Source organism: Durio zibethinus, chromosome 3 (genome assembly GCF_047325235.1).
Source record: "Durio zibethinus cultivar Kanyao isolate XHJ-2024 chromosome 3, ASM4732523v1, whole genome shotgun sequence".
Lineage (NCBI taxonomy): Eukaryota > Viridiplantae > Streptophyta > Magnoliopsida > Malvales > Malvaceae > Durio > Durio zibethinus.
This window is the reverse complement of record NC_143164.1, coordinates 821333-848249: the sequence shown is the minus strand read 5'-3', so window position 1 is coordinate 848249 and position 26917 is coordinate 821333. Positions and strand designations below refer to the sequence as shown.

Below are 26917 nucleotides of genomic sequence, written 5' to 3'. Positions count from 1 at the left end.
GCCATGACCATTGGTGGTAAATCTCCCAGCATCCCTTGTCTCCAGTGATGTGCTCTTGTTATCCATTTGGACCTTATTGGAACTTTTCCATCACTTAGTTGATGCTTGCATTGCAACCTTACATCAAGCAAGATTATCGATTGAGTTTAAGCATATCAATAAGTACCCAAAAAGAAACTTACTCGGATTCGTCTAGTAATGGTGAGTGAATCGAGAAGAGCCTAGCCTGAGAATTGTGCACCCATGGTATCCAAATTGTAGTGTGGAAAAACATCCTTAGTGGTGGACCGAGGCTAAGTCCCCTTAAAAGGGGTGCCAGAAAGGGTGAGAGCCCTATTGTGCTTGGACCCTATCACACCAAGAGCCACTATTTGTGAGTCAGGTAGTTTGGGAATGTAGTCCGAATTAGGTAATAAATTTCATCCAAGGCTGAATACAAGTGAGAGATTGATAGTGAACAAATACTAAAAGGGAAAGATGGAAAGGACTTTGAAAAGAGAGTCAAAGAGTGCTTGAAAATGTGGGGAAAGAAGTAGATGGGGGCTGGCGATGCACCCTAATTGTATGTAGATAGGTGAAAGTTGGTCCACCAATTAGCTCAGGGTGTGGATCGATATAGGTCATGATGATAGCCCAAGCTTAGGCTTTTGATATGCCTATAGAGACATCATCATCGCAATCACGAAATGTAGCACATGCCATATCAATGTGCCTTAGCACATGTGTGCTCCTAACATTAGCCTATAATTTCCCTATCTAGCCCATCTTGAAACATAGACCAAAGAGTCTGAATGTGTGCTAGTCAATGGGCTAGAAAACTCATAAAACACAAGGTAGCTAATTTGTAAGATCCCTTATGGGTGTACTGCTAACTAACCTTGATCTTTTGAAAAGGGTTCAAGTGTGAGCATGCCTGTCGAGACCCAAAAGATAGTGAACTATACCTGAGCAAGGTAAAGCCAGAGGAAACTTTGGTGGAGGCCTACAACAATACTGACATGCAAATCTTTCATCTTATTAGCTATAAGGTTAAAAGACTAATGGAACCATCTAGTAGCTAGTTCCCTCCAAAGTTTCCCTTAGGATAGTTGGAGCCCTTAGCAAGTTCTATTGGGTAAGGTTAATGATTAAAGGCATCAAAGGCATAACATCCTTGACCAATTCTCAAACTTTAAATAGGTAAGATGGCGTGGTTGTTTCATTGAGCTGTGCCATAAAATCGAGAGCTCTGAGTGGGGCAGTTTTGGTAAATTGAAATGTCGATGTGGGATGAATCGAAAGCAAGGTTACAGTGCCCAACTATGTATGATCCTAGAACCCATAAAGGATGTTGGTTGATTAAGACAATAGGATGGTGGTCATGGAAGTTAAATTTCGCTAGGAAGTGTTTAATAACTCACCTACCAAATCAAGTAACCTCAAAAGTGGATGCACTTAAGTGCATAACCTATACCTAATTGTCGGGGCAAAGGCCAAGCCCTAATGAGTAGGAAGGTGCAATGATTACTGCAAAACTTAGGGTACAAGTTCTAGCAGAGTAGCCATTAGTGCAAATCTTGGTGGTAATAGCAAATATTCAAATGAGAACGAAAAGGGGAAAAGTTTCATGTGAATGCACTTGCACATGGGTTAGTCAATCCTAAGAGATGAGGGACGCCCATCTCATAGTGCATCCAGTGCGAGCTTCAAAAAAGAATCAGGTTAAAATTCTTGAATCAAGATGTAATGGCTGATGGCAATGTCAGGGAGTCTAAAGACATAGGTAAAGGCCTTCAGAAGAGTTTTATTTCTCTTTAATGGCCTACCCACATTGGAAATAGCTCAGACAAAGACCAAAAGAGTGCCACATGTTGCATAGTGTCTGGTTCACCCTCGATAGCCCCTAAAATTTGGAGAAGCAAGTGCTGTCAGTGCCCAATCATACTAATAATCACATTAAGTCTTTAAAATGAGCAGCTTCTAGTTAATGGAATAATGTAGACAAAAAAAGTCAACAAATTGTATCCATAACCTTAGAAAAAGGATTGGCGCAAGGGTTGGGCATAAGGGTCCTAGTTCTAAACCCATCAGCTACCATTGCACTACTTGAGCTATTCCCACAATGAGAATGGGTCACCGCGTGTCAGCTAGGGGATGAACTAGGAAGAGCTCCCTTAGAGGCCTTCCCTGGGCAATGAACAGTCAACTCAAAATTGATAAGGAGACGGGAAGTCCAATTGTTTAATTAAATTAAAGCATTGTGATGGTCCCTATAGATGCTCAAGCAATGTGACTTCTACCCAGTGCTCTGAATGTCAAAGTGAAGAAATTCAACTAAGCACGAGTAAATAGTAGAAGTAACTGTGACTCTCTTAAGGTAGCCAAATGCCTCATCATCTAATTAGTAATGTGCTTGAATGTATTAATGAGATTCCCACTATCCCTGTCTATTATCCCACTTGTGGTAGCTAAGCGTTCATAGCAACATTGCTTTTTTATCCTTCGATATCAGGTCTTCCTATCATTATGAAGTAGAATTCACCAAGTGTTGCCAATAAGGAACATAAGCTAGGTTTAGACCATTATAAGATAGGTTAGTTTAACCCTATTGATGGCAGCATCACAATAGCAATTCAACCTAGTATGAGTGGAACCACTGATTCACATAATTGATCATTGTGTCATGGGCTCCGAACTTAAGCCTGAATCCATATAGCCTTAGGGCTTGGAATTAAATCCGTATGCCTAAGTTTAACCTATACAACTAGTGTACAGGCAAACAAGAAGAAGAAAGGGTGGAATATACAAGTTAGAAAACACAACAGAGAATATTGGAATATGTTGTATATTACTGAAGATAGATTGTGTCTAAGGATGTGATGATGTACAACTGAGGGTGGGGTAACCCTCTATTTATAGTTGAGGCTCCTAGCTTTACTTATGGCTAACTCCTAAAATTATGGGATTTACAAGTTTCCTAAAAATCAAGGATTACACATTATTACACAGATTACATGAGGCTCCTCTTGATTTCCAGGGTCAACCGGATCCTCCTACTGAATGCTACCAATCTTAGATGCCTCTGGAAGATTCTAGATTGTCTAGGCCCTTTTGGGTCCACCTAGTTATAGTACCGGCATGTTGTGAGGTTGGTCCTAGATGTGTGAGTAGGCCTGTATGTTTTACGGGTAGTCTGGACTTATCTTCCATGCTTATTGTGCCAACCCTTACAACTATCCCTAGTGCTCGAGCCTTGGTCCCTGGTGTTTGGGCCTGAGTGCTTGGTGCACTCGTCCAGGGCATGACATTCTCCCCCACCTAATGGCACAATGCCCTTGTTACATCGTCTTTATGAAACTACCTATTCTGGTCTTAGAACTACCATAAGTCTTTTACTGGCTTCCAACTCACCTCATTGTCTGAAAGTCCCTTCTAGTGCACCAAGTACTCCTATCTTTACTGGCAATTCTTCTGTCTCACCTCTCAATTAGTAATGATGCTATGGACCTTTATTTTATATAAGGGCCTAACTCTCAATGGTGCACACGTCAACTTTGCCTGTCCTAGATCTCCCTCATCCTCATGGAATGGCTTAAGCATGCTAACATGGAACACTAGGTGTACCCTTGGCTTTGGTGGCATATCCAGCTTGTAGGCAACCTTGCCTACCCTCTTAAGAACTTTAAAAGGTCCTTTGTACCTTTGGACTACACCTTTGTGTAGCACTTTGTGGTGCACAATGGGGTACAGCTTCACCAAAACCAAGTCCCCTACTTGGGACTATATGTCTCTTCCATTCTAGTCTACCCACTTCTTTGACCTCTTCACAACTTTATGTGGACAAACTCTAGCCATGTTGGCTTACTCCTACTGAGCCTTGGCAAACTTTTATATTGCTAGATTGGGCCCTGTATAATCGATAATGATCGAACTAGGTGTTAGCAGTTGCTAACCTATCACAATCTTAAAAGGACTTTGGTTCGTTTCTTCACTCCTCTGCAAGTTGTATGAAAATTGGGTGACATCTAATAGCTTTGGCCAATCCCTTTGCATGGCACTTACACATTGTACCTTAAACAATCCATTCACTCACTCAGTCTACTTATCGGTCTAAAGATGCATGCTGGTAGAAAAAGTTCAAGTCTAACCCCAATAGCTTGAACAACTAAGTCTAGAGCTACCCTATGAAATGCCCATCCTAATCACTAACAATGGTCCTCAATACTCCTTAGTACTTCACCACATTTTTTAGGAACAAATGGTGTTTCCTATTCGGCTGGGCACTCTTTGGTTGCTAGAATGAAAATCTTCTACTTGGAAAATCTATCCACCACTACCATGATATTCCCAATCCCTTCTATTTTTGGTAGATTGACTATGAAATCTAGAGTGATGTTCTCTTATGGTCGTTTTGGTATCGACAATGGCTCCAAGAAACCACCTAGTTTCTTAAGCTCCACCTTGTCCAATTGAGACATAAGACAAATCTTCACATAGGCCTTTACATCCTCCTTCATGTACAGCCAGTAGTACCATTCCTCTAAAATGCCTAAGCTATGACTCACTCCCAGCTGAACAGCCCACCTCGAATCATGACACTCTTGTAAAACTTCTCTACAGAGCTTCCCATGCTATAGGACAAATAGCCTATTACCCTTGGTGTACAACAAGTCATCTTGTAACCAAAACTGCCTAGTCTTACTTTGATTGGCATACTCGATGAGAGCCTTGGCTATAGGATCATGCGTGAGCCTTTCCTTGATGTGTGGCACCTAAAACCCTTCTGGTTGGCTAATGGTAGCAAGGTTTGCCTCCCTACTTAGGGCATCAGCCATTGTGTTTGCCTACCCTGGCTTGTACTCCAACCTATAATCAAATTTTGCTAGAAAATCCTACTAATGGGCCTACTTGGGGGACAACTTCTTCTGCGTCTAGAAGTAGCTGGTTGCCACATTATCCATTCTAACCATGAACCTTGACCCCAACAGGTAATGTTACCAAGTGTGCAAGCAATGCACCACTGTTATCATCTCCTTCTCTTAGATCGTGTACTTACGCTTAGTCTTATTAAGCTTTTGGCTCTCAAACATAACTAAATGGTTCTTCTACAGCAGTACTCCCCCTACTGTAAAGTCTAATGCATTTGTATGCACCTTATATGGCTTAGCATGGTCTGGCAAAGACAATATTGGCTCTTTGGTCACTACCCATTTCAACCAATCAAAGACATCCTACCACTCGATGCTTCACTCTGACACTCTCTCTTTCTTGGGCAAATCTATCAATGGTATGGCTATAGCTGAGTGGCCTTTGATGAAGCACTGATAGTAGTTGACCAGCCTAAAGAATGACCTCAACTTAGTTACCTTGGCTAACGATTCCTAATCCAGAATGGCATGTACCTTGCCTACATCCATGTGTATCTTGCCACCTCCCACTATGTGGCCTAGAAATGGTACCTCTCACTAGGCAAATGAGCACTTCTTCTTCACATACAGTTTGTGTATCGATAACACCTTGGACACCTGTCTCAAGTGGTCTACATGGTCTTCCACTGTCTGGCTCTGTATCACAATGTCATTAAGATAAACCACAACAAAACGATAAAGGAACAATTGAAGTACCTTGTTCATAATAGTGCAAAATGTCACCAGAGCATTGTTGAGTCTGAATGGCATAACTAAGAACTCATAAAACCATAACAGGTGACACACGCTGTCATGGCCTCATCTCCTTATGCAATCCTGACCTGGTAATAACTTGACCTCAAATCTAGCATGGTGAACCACCTTTCACCTCCAAGTTGGTCGAACGAGTCCACAATGAGTGGGATAAGATACTTGTTCTTGATGGTTAACTTGTTCAGTGCCCTATACTACACACACAACTACAAAGATCCATCATGCTTACGATGGAACAAAACTGGGGCACCGTACAAGCTCTTTGATGGCCTAATATAGCCACTTCAATCAACTCCCTAAGTTACTTTCTCAGGTCCTCGAACTTTAGAGATGACATTCTGTAAGAAGCCTTAGCTTATGGCTTTACCTTAGGCATCAATTCAATCCTATGGTCCACTTTTCTCTTTGGTGGCAGCCTGTTAGGTAGCTATATGGGTATCACATTGCTAAAGGTTTCTACACCTCTAACACCTTCAAAAGGGTGTCAATCTCTTTCTCCTTCAACCCATCATACTTTAGGGTAGCCAAGAAGGTGTCTTCATTCTTGCTCACCACCTTGGCAAACTATATGGCCGATAGCACCTTGGTTCCAATCTCGAACCCTCACCTTAATAGTACAAATGATTGGCACCACTCATCCGTAATACAAATACAATTGGCAAAAGGCACAATAAAGGTGTAAATTTGAACAAGGAAATCTAAACCAATCACAAACTCATAGTCATCCAAGGATATTACCTTGATGGTCTCTTTGCCCTTTCAGTCTTCAAGTTGTAACTCTACCCTAAGAGATACTCCAATGGTTGGCACTTCTTTGGAATTCACCATCTTGATGGTACAATCCCCTTTTGTACCTTTAGTCTGAGCTTATAGGCTTTATCACTTGAAATGAATAAGTGTGATGCTTCTGTGTCCACTGGAGCATTCACTTTTTGTCCTACAACCAATAGATCCATATATATCAAGCCCTTTGGCTTGTGGCTGCCTTTGTTTTAGATAGCATTGAGTACTATCAGGCCAAGCTTTGCTACTCCTTTTTTTAGCTCCTTATCTGACACCTTGTCTACGATAGCCAGCTTGCCCCTCTATGGGTAGTTTCTACCTATGTAGCCTTTTCCACATAGGTAGCATGAGATCGACTCTTGATCCCTCTTAGCCTTCCATTTCCCTACTGGTGGCTTCCTTTGGCCATCCTTCTCCAAATGATCTTAGTCCCTATCCTTAGGCTGTGAATCACAGTCCTTTCCCTTAGATTGCTTCTTCCAGTCCCTTTTGTCCCTACCTTCCCATTGGGCTTGGAAGATTCATACTTGTTCTATGGCCTAAACTTTACCAAGGACTCAACTGTAGTCATGGTTTTGGCTAGATCACAAACTCTCCGTCTTTGTAACTCATGCTTCATCCATGGCTTGAGCCCATCCATGAAGGTAAATAGACCCTCAACCTCACTCAGATCTAAAATCTAAAGCATCAATTCAAAAAACTTTTGGACATGCTCCCTTATGTCCCCTTACTAAGTAAGTCAATGTAACTTTGCTCGTGCCTCATTATTGGCGTACTCTAGGTAAAACTACTCTCTGAACTCCTTTTGAAATGCATCCTAGGTTCTAATCATGGTACCCCCATGCCTCACATCATCACACATGCACCTCCACCATAATAAGCTGACATTACTAAGATATATGGAAGTACTGCTTACCTTACTGGCATTGTCCTACATGCCTGTAGCTTGAAAGTACTATTCCATCTCCCATAGAAAGTTGTCCACTTCCTTTGCAACTCTAGTTCCCTTGAACTCCTTTATGCTTGAAGATCTCCATATGAGACTTTTTCACACCAGTAATTATGCCATTCCCAATGGTTGTCTTGCAAGCAATGAGCTCCCCCTTGAACTGCTCAAACTCCTTATGCTTGGTCTCCATCATGCCCTATAGGGCTTCATTCCTCTGGGTGAAGATTTGATTATCTCATTTAGAGTAGCCTACATCTCACCTTGGAGCTTCTTTTCCCTGGAGTCCATATTCTCACAGCAAGCCTCCACCTTATCAAGCTTGTCTCTCACATCGACCACTATCACTTCCACCTTGGCCAACCTCCCATCCATGGTAGACTAGATGTCTATGAAACTAGCTTTCTTCCCTATTCCATGGCCTTGCACCTGGGCCTTTGGTTGTTGGCTAGCAACATCACTCTGGGATGCCATCTTCTTAACTGTAATCTAGCAACCTACACACAAAACATGCAAACAACACCTACTCAGATACCAAATTCAGTTGGAACCTACTATTTTACAAACTATCATAGGCTCTTAACTTAAGCTTGAATCTGTGTAACATTAGGGATTAAAATTAACTTTTTATGCCCAAGTTTAGCCTATGCAACTAGCATGCAGGCAAACAAGAATAAGAAAAGGTGGAATATGCAAGTTAGAGAACATAATAGAGAATGCTGAAATATGCTATATATTACTGAAGACAGAATGTGTTAAAGGATGTAATGATGTACAATTAAGGGTGGGGCAACCCTGTTTTTATAGTGGAGTCCCTTAGCTCTACTTATGGCTAACTCTTAAAATTAGGGGATTTACAGGATTCTTTAAAATTAGAGATTACACATTTTTACATGGATTACAAGGCTCCTCCTAATTTTCAGAGTAAACCGATCCTCTTATTGAATGCTATGATCCTAGATCCTTTGGAAGATTCTAGATCATCCAAGCTCCCCTGGGTCCATCTAGGTGTGGTACGGGCATGTTGCAAGTCTGGTCCTGGCTATACGAGTAGGCCTGTATGCTATGCAAGTGGTCTGGACTTATCTCCCATGCTTACTACACCAACCCTAGCAACTATCCCTAGTGTTCGAGCCTTGGTCCTTGGTGCTCGGGCCTAAAGGACTGAGAGCCTGGTGTGCCCACCCAGGGCATGACAATTGGGCTTGGTTGAAAAGCCAGTGGCATGAAGCTATCATGTGCTGGATTATGATTGAATGCCAATAAGTTAGAATCTAGGCTAGAAGTGATGCATGCACCGGTCACTCGATTGTCGACCCACAATAGTGGCCATGTCCCCTAAAGGCATGTGTTGTAAGTGTAGCCCTCGTGGCAGGCAAGCCACTCGAGCTTTCTTGGAGCTCAATTCCCAATGAGTAATGGGTAAAATTCTTTGCAGACAACTTAAATATGTGACAGTGTATTGTAAATAGTAAGGTGGCCTTGCTACCACGATCCGCTGAGATTTAGCCCTTTATCGCATCGATTCATCCCTCCCCCCCCATCACACCCACTAAAGTCCTCTCACTTTATTTTTTTACACTGCACCTTTCTGAGGTTGGGGATGAACGGTGTTCTCCATTGCAACCCATTTAGCCAAGTGATGACATCCCTCCCTCGAGCATCCAAGTAAATAAGAATTGAATGCCATTGGTATTTGTTATAGCGATAGGCTCGTCCTTAGTGTGGGAACTTGCTTCGAGCTCCATCAGCACACACTGGCCCCTAGTGCAGATTGATGCCTTAAACACCATTGATAGCATTTGGCCTTTTATTGGTGCAGGCAATCATATCCACACCATTAATAGATGCTAGCCTGTTGTTGCCTTAGACACCACCAGTACATGCTAGCCTATTGTTGGCTCAGACACCACCAGCATATGCTGGCCCATTATTACCTTAGACACCCTTAGCAGATGCTAGTGTCATTGGTTGAGACTCAAACTCTAGGTTCACACAGCTTTAGGACATGGGAATGGACTCTTCTATATTCGAAATCAACCTAACATAGGAAACCATGCACAAACACTCTAGACTATAGGGCTTGGTGCCCAATACATTACAAAATGAAAAGGCACAACAAGTGCTAGAAGAAAGGCTAAAAGAATAACAAAAAATTTAAGGCAACAGTGAGGATGTTATTATTCAATGGTTCCAATATGTGTACAATAAGGGTGGGAAACTTTCTAGTTTTAGCTGAGTCCCCTTACAATCAATGTTAAGATATGTGCCTAAACTCTAAGGATTACACTGGTTTGAATCCCTTGACTTTAGGAGCTAAGTTACAATCCTTGATTTTAGGGGATTTAGTGCTACTGCATAGTCTTTGAAATGCTGAAATCATGCTGAGCACTTGGCCTTCTAGAATCCTCCAAATTTGATCCTCCTAAGATTATGTTTAGGCATGCCCACACCTAGGCTTGACCATGTACCTGCACCTCACTCATTTATGCTCTTGCCTGGGTCTAACTAGGTTCTTGTGCATCACACATCATACCTACCCCTAGCCTTAGCTCAAACTTGCTAAACCTAACCAGTTTCCCTGAGCCTCTAGAGTCTTGATCACTACCCACCCCATTATTCTAGGTTAGTTCCTTACGACCTGGATCTCTAATGCACCTCAAGGCTTGGTCCCCTTAGCTGTTAGACTCTATCTTGCTAGAACTTGAACTATTACCTAACTTAGAGAGAACCCCTGGGCTTGGACCAGCTTATGAATCATGACACTGGCACCTAGTGTGGGCACTTGCCTTAACCACCATCGGTGCAAACAGGCCCTAGATGTTGGCATATGGTGCACCATGTGCATCATGAACCTCTCACCCAAGGTACTTGTCTACCCCTCAATCGCCACAGCACCAAATGATGCTTGGTGCATAGGTCACAGGCTCTAGTCTTAAGCCAAACTACATGTGGCTTTGGACAAAGAATTGACTCCATCTGCCTAAGTCAACCTATAAACACAAGTGCTTAGCATAATTCTAACTTGTCAAAGATTATGCTATAGTATTGCGCCTTCTAGAACCCTACAAATTTGATCCTTCGAGGACTATGTTCAGGCATGCCCACACCTTTATCATCAGTGCTTGCACTTGGGTCTGACTGTGTGCTAATGCATCACTCACTAGCACTTACACCTAGGCCTAGCTTAATTTTGCCAAACTTAAATGCTATGCCTGAGCCGCTAGAGTCTTGAGCACTACCCTTACCATTGTTCTAGGCTAGTTTCCCATGACCTGGGTCTCTGGTAGGCCTTAAAGCTTGGTCCCCCTATCTATCGACCCTATCCCACTAGAACTAGAATTGTTCCATGACTCAGAGAAAACCTCTCAACCATGACCAGCTTATGGATCGTGACATATGCGCATGCCTCAACCACCATCGAGACATGTTGGCCTTTGGTCTTGGCACATGCTTTGACCACCATTGGCACATGTTGGCCTTTTGTTTAGGAAGTTCCTTGAACTCCGGTGGCACATGTTAGGTTATGCACTATGCATGGGTATCCTAGTCCTGGGCCATGCACCATTCGCACCACGATCAAGTAGTAGGTGGGCTCAAGCACATCTTCATATTTTTGCCTTGCCACTATCATTGTTATGGCTTGTAAATTCATATAAGCACTCACCAATGCTTGCATCGGGGCTTAGCTCAATTCTACCAAAAATGAACATCACGAGCCTCTAAAGTCTTGATGACTACCCATACAATTGTTCTGGGCTAGTTCCCCATAACCTAGGCCTCCAGTAGGCCTCAAGGTCTTGTCCCCCTGGTTGTTGACCTATCCCACTAGAATTGGAACTGTTCCTTGACTCAAAGAGAACCCCTAGGCTTGAACTAGCTTACAGACTATGACACATGCACATGCCTTAACTACCATCAGGACATGTTGACCCCTGATCTTGGTATATGGTGGGCCATACACCATGCACGGGTATCCTAAGCCCAAGTCACACACAATCCGTATAATGATCGAGTAGTAGGTGGAATTCGATATAGCTTTATATTTTTGCCATGCCAAAGCCATTTTTATAGCTTCTAAATTCATATAATGGTCCCCTAAGCCTTGATGTGAAGTTTCATGGCAAGATGATTCAGTTTTTATTTTTCAAAATTTTCAAAATTTTTCGTTGTTTGGGATTTGTGAAAAGTTTTTTAGGAGTTTTGGCCCTAAATTTGGTATACATGATCCTTGAATTTTCATTGGCATCCACAAAAATATTCAACTAAAAAATCAAACTGTAAAAGATTTTGCGGCCATTTGAAAAAAGCATCCCCATTTTAGACACTTGAATGGCTACTAGTTGTGAACCTATATAACTCTTATGCTCTTTAAGGGGGTGTGAGCTGTCAAGGTTCCTTGGGGAATAGGGGGCCAAAATAAGGGCAAAGATCATCACCCATTGCACATCATGTGTGCACACACCCTAACTCTAATCCCTAATCACCAAAACCCCTAATGCTACCAGTCAAGTTCTCCGGTGATGCTTCGGTGATGGTGTCCTAAGCAAAAAAAATGTAGCACCAGAACATGCTGAAGCCTAGCATGTGCACCATGGCCCAAAATAAAACTTTGGCCAAGGCCTCGAGCATTAAGGGCATATGCTGGTGCATGGTGCAGGCAAATGCCTCAACTATTATTGGAACAAGCTGGCCATTGGTATGGGCACATGCCTTGATTAGTATTGGCATAATCTAGACTTAGTGTAGGCACATGCCTTGATCAGCATAGGCAGAAGATGGCCCTTAAAGTGGGCAGTTGCCTTGAACACCATTGGCATATCTTGGCCCTTGCTATAGGCACTTGCATCAAACACCATTGGCATATGTTAAGTGTTATAGGTCACACATTTCTTAAACTAAAACCATGTATCCATGCGATACTAATACTACTCATGGTCTAGGTCAACCTTTTGCAAGTCCATTTTTCAATGGATAGCTCGATATCGATCCTTCAAGCCATAAGGCTGCACATTCCCAAGCTCAATAAGGAGGAATCCAACTACTATCAAATCATTAACCCATGATTCTTATGGTGGCCTCGAGCACCATAGGCATCAAGGTCTCGACCACCAACCCATCTTGCTCATAAAGGTAGACAACCTCAGTTCTCATACTATTATTTCATTCTAGCATGGTGAGAACCCAACACCATGCCTACTCAAATCATCTGCAAGCTTTTGTCCCTAGAATGCAAAGGCACAACACAGATGCTACCCAAAAGCTAGCCTAAAGCCACACTAGGCTTATCTCATCCTATGAAACTCATATCTCATGGCCTCAGCCCTTAGCCTCATTCTAAGCTGCCCACATGCATGATGGACACCTTATATCATGCCAATCCTACCTGAAGGGACTCGTGTGTGTTACCCTAGCCTCAACACACCTCTATCGATTGGCCATAAGGGTCTAGCAGTATGCCTGCCTACTAGCCCACTCATTCCTCAGGCTCGATGGTGCCCTTCCTACGTAAACACCATCTTATGATCTTTGGATACTCATTGATCCATTTCAAGAAGGGGAAACTAAGAGGCATAGTGAATGCTAGCATTTAACCCTATGGTTTAATGCAACAACATGATACAAGGCCTGCTAACTCTAACCATCCCTGAGTTTACCATGACCTAAGGAGACACCATGTCACATTCATGACACAGTGATGCCTACCCACCTAAACACCAAATTTGCCTAGGAGTAGCTCACTTCAAACTAGCCAGGTCCTCACCTGTCCACTAGCCAAGGGGGTGGTGTAGAACTAACACTAGTCTTTCCCCTATAAAGAGTGTAAGAGCTTTCCTAGCCATCTTACCATGAACTATAAGAATGATTGAAATGGGGACACTTTTCTCCCTAGCCACCTCAAGGCCTTTCTTTAACCAACTCAAGGCGAAGTGACCTGTCTCTTGGCCACCATAATTTTGGCATTCCACTTGTTACTCCACCAACCCACTCGAAAGTGCTCATACATGGCTTCGACAAACAACTTGATTGGCTACCCAACACCAAGTCACCTGTCCACTCACTTATACTTGCCCATGCATTTTAGGGCCTTGGGTTCACACTGCTTGCACACATTATTAGCAACATGTTCTTGAGCTCACACTGCCCGTGCATAGCTCTAAGACCACTATCCTGACAATAAGGCCTCATCCACTGCTTAGCTCAGGGTTAGTCATGATAAGATCGAGGCACACCAAGGCCTAACCATGACACTCTCTTCTATTTACTATGTTGATGCCCTCATCGAGGCCAAGACCACACCCAACTCTCTTATTGCCCATAATTGACATTTTCTCATATGTCTCACACTTGTGCCCTCAAGGATTAGGTCAAGATCCCATCACATGAGGCACTGTACATAGTATTCATTCATTGATGAAGTGGAGGGATGTTATCCTAGCTCCATGTACCTCTATGTAGTTTCCATTTTGAACCATCAAACTCTATCGGGTTACTCAATATGTGCCACTGCGTGGCTTTCTCTATGATCTCATAATATTGTGACCTCAAAGCACCCTTATTGATCATGACCATTAGTCGAATAAATGACCACTTACTTTGCCATACATTGGTATGCCCCCACTGGACATGACCATCACACCAACTAGATGCTTATAGCTTCTACTCTTCGATGCACCCCTCTGGACATGGTGTTTAGGTCAACAACACTCATACAACACCACCTACAATAGACCTTAACATGATGGCATTCAAACATTTTTGTCATCTTACAACTTGGGTCCTCTCCGCCCTTTCAAGGTCACCTTTCTAGGTGTGGCCCTCTGGCCAATCACTTCTCATGGCAGCATCTTAATGCTCACTATCTCGGACTCAAACTCAATGCTCAGATATCTTATAGGCTACATTACCTTGGCTTAGTACCACCAGAAATCATAAGTCTCTTCCACCTTTACTTGAATTGAACTCAGCTTTGCTTGCAACCATATCTCTATGATGGTTCCACAAACTCATCAGACTTGACTCTAGCATAGCTCATAAGGCATCTCAAAGCTCTCTCAATGCTTAAGGATCCATTGATCCAACTTTAAACACAAGGTCTCTTGGTTGGCTCAATCTCAAGGTTCACCAACCTATTTGGTACTCAAGGTCAATTGACCTACTTGAATTCATGGCCATTACAATGGCCGCATCTACTCAAAGACTCCATATTTGGCTCAACTTAATCGACTTTTCTCTGTCTTGCTCAAACTTATCCAGTTCGTGGACCAGATGCAAACTTGAATGCCAATGCCATTGGCTTTGCTTAACGCAATCAGTCTTTTGACCCATATAACTCAAGGCCTTGTCAACTGGCCAATTCTCGCTTACTCATTTCATTGAACTACACACTATCATGGTTTGCTGACCACCACATCTCTTAAGGCCTTCTCTCTTACCTAGCACAAGTATGGTCCACTAACTGGTAAAATCATGAGAACCTCTGACTACAAGAACTCATGGTCCACTGATGATCACAAACTTATGACTTTAATCCTTTACCAACTCAAACTCATTTGCCTTTATAGAATGGCTCCATGTTTGGATCCTAAATACTTAGCTTGTACCCCTGCTAAGGCACTTGCACCACACAACAGGTGCACATGTGTTAATAACTAATCCCAATAAGTTCAACTCAAGTCCATTGAGACAAAACTCTTTTGGCATACATGGCCTCACACAACATCATTTTATGGTGTAGCCTTTTTTTATGCTTTGGTTTCAACATGGATTTTTCCATACGAAAGGCATCACAAGCCCGTACAAGCCAACACCATTCACTAGGTAGGCTAGACTCCTTTGCCCTTTCACTTGGCATCCAAGAGCTTTCTGGAAAGCCTTCCAACTGGGCCAATTTTTCCCACAACATGCATTGATGGCTAATTTTCAAGCCCACAAAGCCACTATATCACTATCCAGCCTTGATAGCTTTCTTAAAGCGTAGCACTACTTTAATTTATCAATCTTTTGCCCATACTTGGGGCTATTTTAGTCCCACTACGGAGCCAAACAAGGCTCTGGTATGATGTTGTCACATGCTACATGTTCCTTAAACTAAAACCATGCATCTATGTGGCACCAAGACTACCATAGTTATTGTCAGACTTTCATAAGTTTATTTTCCCATAGATAGCTTGATATTGATCCTTTAAGCCACATACTCATAAGCCTTTCTTGGTTCTAACCTTGTAGGGTTGTACATTCCCAAACTCAATAGCGAAGAACCTAACTCCCATCAACTCAATAGCACATGATTCTCAGGGTGACCTTGAGCACCTATCTTTGCCCATAGGCATTAAAGTCCCAAGCATAGACCCACCTTCTTTATAAGGGCACACACCCCTGGTTCTCATACTATTATTTCATTCTAGCATGGTGAGAACCCAACACCATGCCCACCTAGATCATCTGTAAACTCTCGTGTATAGAACTTGAAGGCACAACATATATGCTAGTTGGCAACTAGCCTGAAGCCACACTAGGCTCATCTCTTCCCATGAAACTCATATCTCAAGGCCTCATCCTTTAGCCTCATCCTTTAGCCTCATTCTAGGTTACGCGCATACATGATGTACACCTTACATCCTTTTAATCCTACCTTAAGGGACTCAGGTGTGTTACCCTAGCCACAGCATACCTCTACTGATTGGACACAAGGGTCTAATAGCATGCTTGCCTGCTAGCCCATTCATCCCATAGGTTCGATGGTGCCTCTCTTTTGCAAACACTATTTTATGATTCTTAGATACTTATTGATCTAACTAAAAAAAAAAAAACTGAGAGGCATAGCAAATACTAGTATCTAACCCTATAGTTTAATACAATGGCATGTATGAGCCTGCCGACCCTAACTGTCCTTGGGTTTACCATGACCCAAGGAGACACCATGCCATACTCATGACCTAATAATCTTACCCTTTTGACACTACATGTGCATCAGAGTAGCTCCTTTCATACTAGCCAATAGGGTGGTGGAAAGCTGACTCCAGTTATCCCCCTATAAAGATTGTAAGAGCTTTCCTAGCCATCCTACCAAGAACTATAAGAATGTCTAAAAAGGTGACACTTTTCTCCCTAGCCACCTTGGGGTCTTTCTTAAATCAACTCGAAGCTTAGTGACCTATCTCTTAGCCACCACAATTCTGGCCTTTCAATCATTGCTTCATCAAGCCACTTGAGCATGCTTGTGCATGACTTCGACTAATAGCACTCGACTGGCTACTTAGCTCTAGGATGCTTGCTTTTTGGCTTGCACTTGCCCATGCATCTTAGGGCCTAAAGCTCACACCACCAACACAAACTATCAACAACATGTTCTCGGGCTCACATTACCCATGCACAGCTCCAATACCACAATCTTAATAACAAGGCCTCATCCATTGCTCAGCTCAAAGCCTGTCATGGCATGATTGAGACACACCAAGGCCTGACCATGGCACTGAGCCTTTATGTGGGCACATGCCTCGACCACCATCGACACCTATGGACCCTTGATGTAGGATATGCCTACTTGAAAAAAATTTCCACATTTCAGACACTTTAATGCCTACTACTAGTATATCTATAAAATCTTTTATGCTCTTTTGAGGGTGGTTTTTAGGCCCCCTTTCCCTCCTATGGGAGAAGTGGATGTGTCTGATGGACCTGTCATTGCGTACATCTATGGCAACATCCCTGAAGCAAAATCCAAGCCATGCATACTTTTTGGTTGTGTTGTCTGATGACCGGTTGCTTCAATGACCCATAAGTGTCCCAAGCCTAAGGCTTAAACCTAGCACCCATGCGGCCTTAGGCTAAAAACTACTATCCATGTGCCTAAGTCATCCTTTTTTCTGACTCTATGCTAAACACTTGTGTCTTGCATTCTATTGACTCCCTAGAAGCTTTAGAGAAAGCTAAGAAAAAGAGTTAAAGCAATTGTATTTGTAATTACTTGATGCTATGTACAATTGCTTAATGACCTTATAATGACTCCTATGTCTATCCTTAAGTCTCTAATAACTCTAAGTCTATGACTTGGTTTCTCTTACTTTTCTTTTATTGCTTCTCTTGTTAACTACAAATGAAATGGAGGGCCTTTATTTATACCTGAGCCTCCCTAACATATATGGCCCTTATAGATCCAAGTGTGTGGCATTTATAGGCCTTCAAGACCCTTCCATGGCCCTTAGACACTTCCTAGGTTGGCTTAGGCCTTTGTAGAATCTAGCTTATTAAAGACACCCTAATGAGCCTTGAGTTTGGAATAGTCTAGGCACTCCCACTAAATGCCTGTGCCTAGTGAGTTCTAGAACCTTCCTCATTTGGTTGTTGCTCTACTAGTAGCTAGGGCCTTCCAAAACCTTGTTTGGAAATTACAGTACTTGCTACTATTCTTGTGCCAAACCCTTTTGGAACCTTTAGTGTCATGCACCTAGCTGGCCTCTAAGCTTCTCTAGACTCTTCTGTATCTATGCACCTTGCCTGTCTCTAGGCTAATCTAGAGCTTTCTATGCCATTTGCTTGTCCACTCTTCTGGAGTATTCTAGATCCTTCGAATAAGCAGTCACCATTCTCGATAATTGGCTGCTCACCTCGCCATGCTCTTGCACCTTAGCTTAAGCCATGGTCTGCACACTTGAGCCTTTTTTGTGCCTTTAAGACCTTGGTCTTGATCTTTCCCAGTCTTTCATCTACACCAACTCGAACAAGCTATGTCTCTTGACCTTCTTGGCTTCGAACTTGTGCATGGACCATGACATAACCACCCATAGCCTTCACTGTTTGGCATGCAAGTAAGAAAGGGGCTTGAGCTTGTGCCTATGGCTGATGCTACCTTATACCCCAAACCAAGTCTCTGAATTAGGCAATAGTTCCTTGAGGTGGTGCAAACAGATGCTACAATTGCGTGCTTGGTCTAGCCAAGCCTCTTAGGTATTTGGTAGTCTTATGGTCCTTTCTCACCGATCGTAAAAATGCCTTTGCTTACCTAAGACCCTAGGAATAAGTCTTAAAATCAAGCAATGTCCCACTAGGGTAGTGATAGTGGAGTTTGCATTTGTGACCCTAGCTAGACAAAGCATTGGTGGTGTCATGCCATTGTTGCCTATTGGATGGCAGAGGTAGCTTTATGGCCTTTGCTTGTGTTTTTCTCATGCCAAGTAGTTGTGGCATGGCACAAGGGTTTGGCTTGTTTGTTGAGTAATCAATTGGGTGGGTTGTGGACCAATGTGCATGGATGCTACTACTTCTATGCAATGGGCATAAAAGTGGTGCTATGATGATACGTGTTGGTAGGCTTCTGGCTTGATGCATTAAACTATCGACCCATCATTCTTTTCAATACTGGGCCTTCTAAAAGCCTACAAATTTGATCCTCCCAAGATTGTGTTCAAACATGCCCCCACTTAAGTTTGATTGTGTGCCCACACCTCGATCATCAGTACCCACACTTTTGTCTGACTGTATGCACATGCATCACTCACTAATGCTTGGACCTAGGCCTGACTCAATTCTATCAAACCTGAACACTATGCCTGAGCCTTTAGAGTCTTGATCACTAACTATACCACTATTTTGGGCTAGTTCTCGTGACTTGGGCCTCTAATAGGCCTTAAGGCCTAGTCCCTCTAGTTGTTGGACCTTGTCTTGCTAGAACTAGAATTGCTCCTTGACTCAGAGAGAACCTTTAGGCTAAGACCAACTTGAGGACTATGACACTTGTATATGCCTCAACCACCATTGGGACATGTTGGCACTTAGTCTCGGCACTTGCTAGCCCTTTGTGTGGGCAGTTCGCTCAAACACTATAAGGCACATCTAGGCCACACACCCTGTACGGGTATCTTAGGCCTGGGCCATGCACCATGCTTACCACTATCTGGCAGTAGGTGGGTTTAGGCACATCTTCATATTTTTGCCATGCTAATACCATTGTTATGGCTTATAAATTCATATAAGCACTCACCAATGCTCACACCTAGGCCAAGCTCAATTTTGCTAAACATGAACACCGTGCCTAAACCTCTAGAGTTTTAATCACTGCCTAAACTATTATTCTGGGCTAGTTCCCCATGAACTTGGCCTCTAGTAGGCCTCAAGGCTTGGTCCCTTTAGTTATAGGACTCTATCTCGATAAAACTGGAACTACTCCTTAACTTAAAGACTATCCCTGGGCTTGGACCAACTTGCAGACAATGACACATACATATAACTCAACCACCATAGAGACATGTTGGCCATTGGTCTCAGCACATGCTTTGACCACCATCGACACATACTGGGCATGCACCCCACATGGGTATGCTAGGCTCAGGTTATGCACCATGTACACCATGATCGGGAAATAGGTGGGTTCAAGCACTTCTTCACGTTGTTGCTGTGCCAATGCCACTTTTATGGCTTATAAATTCATATAAGCGTTCACCAACACTTGCAACTAGGCCCAACTTAATTCTACTGAACTTGAACACTATGCTTAAGCTTTTAGAGTCTTGGTCACTGCCCAAACCACTATTCTGGGTAGTTCCCCACAACTTTGGCCTCCAATATACCTTAAGGCCAGGTCCTTCTAGCTATCAGACCCTATCTTATTAGAACTTGAACTACTCATTAACTTAGAGAGAACCCTGAGTCTAGACTAGTTTCTAAACCAAGACACATGCACATGCATTAACAACCATCTAGACCTAATGACCTTCAATGCATGCACATGCCTCGACCACCATTGGCATATTTGGCCCTTTGTGTGGGTAGTCACCTTAGACTCCATAGCCAGATGCTGTCACTTAATGTGGCATGTCTACTGTGACCTACCCACCATTCTTCTGTCCTTCCCAAGGCACTTGTCTGCCCCCTAAGTGCCATCGGCACCAAATGCTGCTCAGAGCATGTGTCACGAGCTCTGGTCTTAAGCCAAACTCTATATGACCTTAAATAGGGAATTGACTCCATATGCCTAAGTTAAGCTATAAAACTCGAATGCTCAGCATAATACCAACTTCTCAAAATTACATTGGAGCACTTAGCCTTCTAGAGGCCCCTAAATCTTTTCCTCCCAAAGTTGTGTTTAGGTGTGCCTGCATCTAAGTTTGACAATGTGCCTATACCTTGATCATCAATGCCCTTGCCTAGGCCTAATTGTGTGCCCTCAGATCACTCACCATCACCCACACCTAGGCTTAGCTCAATTCTACCAAATTGAACACCGTCATTAAGCCTTTAAAGTCTTAATCACTGCCCATACCACTATTCTATGCTAGTTACCCATGCTTTAAAGCCTTTAATAGGCCTCAAGGCCTTATTCCTCTAGCTATCGAACCATGTCTTGCTAGAACTAGAACTACACCTTAACTTAAAGAGAATAATTGGGCCAAGCCCAACGTGTGGACCATGACACAAGCATATGCCTCAACCACCATCGAGACATGTTGGCCCTTGGTCTCTGCACATGCTTCAACCACCATCGACCATGCTGGCCCTTTCTGTGTGTAGTTTCCTTAAACACCATCGAGACATTGTAGGTTGCACATCATGCACTAGTTTTCTAGGCTTGGGCCGCACACCATGCACACCACAACTAGGCAGTAGGTGGGCTCATGCACATCTTCATATTTTTGTTATTCCAATGGCATTTCTATGGCTTGTAAATTCATGTAAGCACTCAACAATGCCTACACCTAAGCTTGGCTCAATTCTGTTGAACATAAATATCATGCCTGAGCCTTCAGAATCTTAAGCACTATCCATACCACTGTTTTAGGCTAGTTGCTAGCAACCTAGGCCTTTAGTAGGCCTTAAGGCCTGGTCCCCCTAACTATTGGACCCTATCTCGCTAGAACTAGAAATGCTCTTTAACTCAAAGAGAACACCTAGGCCTGGACTAGCTTGCGAACCATAACATAAGTACAAGCCCTGACAACTTTCGGGATATGTTAACCCTTGCTCTCGCACTTGTTTCAACCACTATCGACACATGCTGATTTACACACCCTATTCGAGTTTCCTAGCCTTGAGCTACATACCACGATTGGGTAGTAGATAGGTTCAAGCACATCTTTATATTTTTACCATACTGATGCCATTTTTATGGCATGTAAATTCATATAAATAGTTACCAGTGCCTGCACTTGGGCCTAGCTCAATTCTATCGAACATAAACACTGTGCCTAAGCCTATAAAGTCTTGATCACTACCCAGACCATTGTTCTGGCTAGTTCCTCATGACCCGGGCCTCTAGTAGGCTTCAAGGCTTGGTTTTTTTGGCTATTGGACTTGTCCTACTAGAACTGGAGCTGTTCTTTAACTCAAAGAGAACCCTCGAGCCAAGGCTAGCTTATGGACCATGATACATTCACATGCCCTTGGTCTTGACACAAGCTTTAATCACTATTGGTAGATGCTGGCCCTTTTTACTAGTAGTTCACTTAAACACCATTAGCACATGTTAGGACTTGCACCATATATGGGTATCCTTGGCTCGAGCCACATACCATGTGCACCATGATTGGGTAGTAGATGGGTTCAGGCACATCTTCAAATTTATGCCATGCCAATGCCATTTTTATGGCTTATAAATTCATTTAAGTGCTCACTAGCACCCGTACCTAAGCTTGATTCAATTCTGTCAAACATGAACACCATGCTTGAGCCTCTTGAGTCTTGATCATTGCCCATACCATTGTTTTGTGCTAGTTCCCCATGACCTAGGCCTCCAATAGGTTTAAAGCTTTGTCCCCTTAGCTGTCAAACCCTATACTACTAAAACTGAAACTACTTCTCAACTCAAAGAGAACCTTTAAGCTTGGACTAGCTTGTGGATGGTGACACTTACACATGCCTAGACCAGCATTGGGACAAGTTGGCCTTTCATCTCGGCATAGACTTCGACCACCATCGGTACATGGTAGCCTTTTGTGTGGGTAGTTCCCTTAAACACCATTGGCACATGCTGGACCACTAACCACATGCCAAAATCTTGGGCATGGGCTGCACACCATACACACCATGACTAGGTAGTAGGTGGGTTCAAGCACATCTTCATATTTATTTTATGGCAATGCCATTTTTATGGCACATAAATTCATATAAGCACTCACTAGTGCTTGCAGTTGGGCCTAGTTCAATTCTACCAAGCATGAACAATGTACCTGAGCCTTTAGTCCTATCCATAATATTGTTCTAGGCTAGTTCCCCTCAACCTAGGCCATTAGTAGGCCTTAAGGCTTGGTCCCCCTAGTTGTCAGACCTTGTCCTACTAAAACAGGAATTGCTCTTCAACTCAAAGATAACCTCTAGGCTTGGACCAACTTATAGACCATGACACATGCACATGCCTTGACCACTATTAGGACATGTTGGCCCCTGGTCTTGGTGCATGCTTTGACCACTATTAGCACATGTTGGCCTTTTGTATGGGTATTTCCCTAGAACACCACTGACATATGCTAGGCTGCTCACCGTGTACGGGTATCCTATGCTTGGGTGATGCATCATGCACACCACAACTAGGCAGTAGATGGGTTTAGGGACATTTTCATATTTTTACCAAGCCAATGCCATTTTTATGGTTTTTAAATTCATATAAGCACTCACTAGTGCCTCACACCTAGGTTTGACTCAATTCTACCAAACTTGAACACATTTCTTAAGCCTTTAGAGTCTTGATCAATACCCGTATCACTATTTTAGGCTAGTTCCCTATGACCTAAGCCTTCAGTGCGCTTTAAGGCTTGGTCCCCTTGGCTATCAAACCCTGTCCCACTAGAACTATAACTATTTCTTGACTCAGAGACAACCTTTAGGCCTGGACTAGCATGTAGACTGTAACACATGTACATGCCTCGACCACCATCGAGACATGTTGGTCCTTGGTGTGAGTTGTTGCTTTTGACACCATCCCTAGATGCTAGCACTTGGTATAACATGTGTACCATGACCTTTCCACCACTTCTTTGTCCTTTCCAATGCACTTGTTTGCCCCTCGAGTGGCATCGACACCTAATGACACTCAGTACATGTGTCACAAGCCCCAATCTTAAGCTAAACCCCAGGTACCTTAGATAAGGAATTAGCTCCATGTGCCTAGGTCAGCCTACGAACTCAAGTGCTCAACATAATTCTAGCTCATCAAAGATTATGCTATAGTGTTAGGTCTTCTAGAAGCCCCTAAATCTAATTTTCCTAGGACTATGTTTATGTGTGCTTGAACCTAGGTTTGACTATCTACCCACACCTTGATCATTAGTGCCTTCACATGGGTTTGACTGTGTGTCTGTACATCACTCTTTAGTGCCTGCACCTGGGCTTGGCTCAATTTTACCAAACCTAAACATTGTGTTGAGCCTCTAGAGTCTTTATCACTACCCAAAACTATTCTAGGCTAGTTCCCTATGACTTGGACCTTTAGTAAGCCTTAAGGATTAATCCCTTCAGCTGTTAGACCCTGTCCTGTTAGAGCTGGAACTACTCTTCGATTTAAAGAGAACCCCTAGGCCAAGACTAGCTTGTGCACCATGACACATGCACATGCCCTGACCACCACTGGGACATGTTGGCCATTGGTTTCAGCATATGCTTCAACCACCATTAGCACATGTTGGCATTTTGTGTAGCAGTTCCCTTGAACACCATTGACACATGTTAGGTTGTGCGCCATGTATGAGTATCTTAGGCCTTGGCCACACACCATGCACACCATAACTAGGATGTAGATGGGTTTAGGCACATTTTCATATTTTTGTCATGCCAATGCCATTTTTATGGCTAGTAAATTCATATAAGCACTCGACATTGCCTGCACTTAGGCTTGGCTTAATTCTGCCAAATGTGAACACCGTGCCTAAGCCTCTAGAGTCTTGATCACTACCCATAGCACTATTCTGGCCTAGTTCCTCTAACTTGGGCTTTCAGTAGGCCTTAAAGCCTGGTCCCCCTGGCTATCAGACCCTATCTTGCTTGAACTGGAATTGCACCTCGACTCGAAAAGAACCCTTAGGCTTGGACTAGCATACGGATTGTGACACATGAACATGCCTCACCCACAATTATCACATATTTCCCTTGTTCTTGGCATATGCTTTGACCATTATCAGCACATGTAGGGCCATGTACCACATGCAAGTATCCTAGGCTTGGGTCATGCACCACGATCGAGCAATCCATAGGTTCATGCATATTTTCATATTTCTGCCATGCCAATACCATTTTTATGGCTTGTAAATTCATATAATGGTCTCCTAAGCCTTTATGTGAAGTTTCATGGAAAGATGACTCATTTTCTATTTTACATGATTTTTATAATTTATCTCAATTTAAGATATTTAAAATTTTTTTAAGAGTTATGGCCCTAATTTTGGTATATGTGATCCTTGTATTTTGTTAGCGTCCATATAAAAATTTTTGCTAAAAAAATCAAAATGTAGAAGATTTGGTGGCCATTTGAAACAAGCATCCGTATTTTAAACACTTCAATGGCTACAGCTATGAACCTATAAAAGCTTTTATACTCTTTAAAGGTAGGTGAGATGTTAAGGTTCCTTGAGGGATAGGGGGCCAATATAAGGTCCAAGGACCAATGCTTATCATACATTATGTGCGCACACCACCCAGCCTCCTACCCCCAATTGTTGGAACCCCTAATGCCATTGGTCGAGTTCTTCATCTCGAGCCAACATGTGCATCATGGCCCAAAATTAAACTTCAACCAAGGACTTAACCATCAATGGCACATGCTAGTGCATGGTGTGAGCACATGCCTTGACCATCATTGGCACAAGCTAGCCTTTGGTATAGGCATTTACCTTGATCATTATCAGCATAAGCTGGCCCTTGGTATGGATAATTGCCTTAACCACCATCTACACATGCTAGCCCTTAGTGAGGGGACATACCTTGATCAACATCAGCATAATTTGGACTTGGTGTGAGCACATGCTTCGATCAAGATTGATAGAAGATGGCCCTTGATGTAGACAGTTACCTTAAACACCATCAGCACATGCTGGGCCTTGGTACGAATACATGCCTTGATTGTGGACCCTTGGTGTGGTATATGCCTATTTGAAAAAAGTGTGCCCATTTTAAACACCTTAATGTCTACTGCTATCATATTTGTAAAATCTCTCATGCACTTTAAAAGGTGGTTGTCCAAGCCCCTTTTCCCCCCATAATGGAAATAGGTGTGCTTGACAGGCTTATCATTGTATACATCCATGGCAATATCCCTAGAGCAAAACCCAAGTCATACATGCTTTTTAGCCATGTTGTTTGATGACTTATAGGTGCCCATGGCCTTGATCTATTATTGTGCATGTGAAAAAAGGGCTCAACATACTGACCTTAAGCCTTTGTCTATGTCATGCAAAAGGGTCCATAGATGTAGCTTGTTTGAGTTGGTAAGGGAGAAAGGACTTGGAAGGATCAAGACCAAGGTCTTAAAGGCACATACAAAGCCTGAATGTATGGACTAGGGCTTAAGCTAAGGTGCAAGAACATGACGAGGTGAGCAGCTTAGTTCCAAGAATAAGGACTATTCATTGAAGGATCTAGAATGCCCAAGAAGAGTGGCATGGGTAGATAAGCAAAAAAGCTTCTTGATTAACTTGGGGATAGGCCAAGTGTGTAGGCACAAAAAAGTCTGGATAAGCCTAGAGAACAACCAAGTGTGTCAGCATTAAAGGTTCTAGAATGGCCTAGCATGAGAACAGTGGTGGGTACTATGCACCCAAATGAGGAAGGCTTTTAAAGGCCCTAGCTGTAGGCAAAGTAGCAACCAGCTGGGAAAGGTTTTGGAGCCTGCTAGGTGCAGGCACTCAGCAAAAGTGTTCAAACTCTTCCAGACCCAAGGCTTAGTAGGGAGTCTAGAATAGGCTAGATTTTACAAAGTCCTTAGCTAACCTAGAAAGTGTCTTGAGGTTATGGAAGGGTCTAGAAGGCCTATTAAAGGTGACAAATTTAGATCAATAAGGGCCATATGTGCTGAGGAGGCTTAGGCATAAATAAGGACCCTTTCCCTAATTTGTAGTTAATAAGAGAAGCAACAAGAGAAAAGTAAGAGGAATCGAGTAATAGACTTAGCCATATTAGAGACTTGAGGATAGATATAAGAGTCATTATAAGGTCATTAAGCAATTGTACATAGCATCAAGTAAAAAGAAATATAATTGGTTTAACTCTTCTTCCTAGCTTTCTCCCAAGTTCCTAGGGAGCCAATGGAATGTATAGCATAAATGTTTAGCATAGAGTCAGAAAAGATGTTGGCTTAGGCACGTGGAAAGTAATTTCCAGCCTAAGGCCACACAAGTGCTAGGTTTAAGCCCCCAGCCCATGACAGTTGGTATCAAAGCAAGTTTCAACCTAGGGGGATCAAAATCTTTGTTATGATTGGTGTTGATGTCGATTTTAATTGTATGGGTAGCTTGCATGCTAGTGCGCCACTTGTGATGATAGCTTGCATACAGGGTTACTTGGTACGGGCATTACAGGTTGTCAATACCAAGAGTGTACACAAAGA

The 26917-nt window shown here is 42.9% G+C and overlaps 1 pseudogene; it reads left to right on the top strand.

Annotated features, from left to right (window-relative positions):
* Positions 1–113: 113 nt before the first annotated feature.
* On the top strand, positions 114–2924 carry LOC149519453 (25S ribosomal RNA; annotated as a pseudogene).
* The last annotated feature ends 23993 nt before the right edge of the window (positions 2925–26917 follow it).